General features: G+C 38.1%; 1 protein-coding gene across 1 annotated transcript in view; it reads left to right on the forward strand.

The window, feature by feature from the left end:
• Nucleotides 1-1272, forward strand: part of LRCH2 (leucine rich repeats and calponin homology domain containing 2) — a 155906-nt gene that overhangs the window by 76905 nt on the left and 77729 nt on the right. The window lies entirely within an intron of this gene.

Here is a 1272-nt window from a genome sequence, read left to right on the forward strand (position 1 = left end):
CTCTTTCCTTTCTTCAAATGCTTCATACACAGCCATCATCAAATGCTAAATAGTCTTATCTTCGCCAAATCCATAAAAACACACCAAAAAAACCTGTTTGGCCTATATAACATCATGTTCGACTTATATAATACTTGGCCTGTGAATTGTATGCTAGAGACCCCAAGAAACTTATAATTTCTATACTAAAAACAAAGACAGTCATTTATAATAGTGACAAAAAATGACACAAATGCCCTAAGTGTTTTTTTGTTTGTTTGTGTGTTTTGGAGAGGTTTTTGCTATAGGGCACGTGCCCTCGCCAGAAAGACAGAGAGAGACAGAGAGACAGAAAGTGAGAAATCACCCCTCAGGGGGATGGCTAAGCCGCAATCCCTTCTCCATTCTCCTCTCCGAATCTTGCAAATGCCCTATGTTTTAACCAATCTCTCAAATATTTAAGAGGCTGACCAAAAAGAGGGAAATTGTTAAACTATTTTGGCCTAAAACAGCTGTTGTACTCCCACTTGGATTCCTATGAATAAGGCGAAATCCTACACATTAGGCCGGGTTTTTTTTTGTTGTTTTTTTCCTGAGCTGGTTGCTAGGTTACAGCCAATCACAGCAGCTAGGCTTCCATCAATCACAGGCAACCCCTACTTTTAAACTGTGTTAATGCAGACAAACTTTAAAATATAACCAGTGAGTTCTCTACCTCACTCCCTCACTTAGGTTTTGTATATGACACTTTGCTTTTACTATACATCTCACTTTCCTGCTCTGCCAAGTTAACCTCGAGGCTGGCCAGAGTTGTCCACAAATCCAGAGACAACTTCGCAATTTAAATCATATTAAGATTTGGGCCGGCAGGTGGCATGTGGTTAGGGGCGTTGGACTCCCACATGGCCAACCATGGTTCAAGTCCTAGACCTGGTGGCATCCTTTCTCACTTTACCTCTCTCTCTCTGTCTCTCTCTGATCAAACTGGAAAATAATAATAATAATAAATAGTTAAATAAAAAATAATTCTTTTAAAATAAATTGTATTAAGATTTACTCTATTGGGAACCAGCAGTTGGCGTAATGGCTGGGTCGATGGACACCCACGTGGTCGACTGCGGTTCGTTAAAATTCTTTTAAATTAGCTAGTTCATTTTTCTTTTAAAAGATGTTATTAATACAACTACAGAATATTATAGGAGCTAATGAAGAGGAAATGATACAGAGTTCAAAAAATATTTCAAAACCCTTTGATGAAATTTACCCTACCAATTAGAAAAATAGGCCTTTTTA

The sequence above is a fragment of the Tupaia chinensis genome, unplaced genomic scaffold, assembly GCF_000334495.1.
Source record: "Tupaia chinensis unplaced genomic scaffold, TupChi_1.0 Scaffold143886_1, whole genome shotgun sequence".
Lineage (NCBI taxonomy): Eukaryota > Metazoa > Chordata > Mammalia > Scandentia > Tupaiidae > Tupaia > Tupaia belangeri.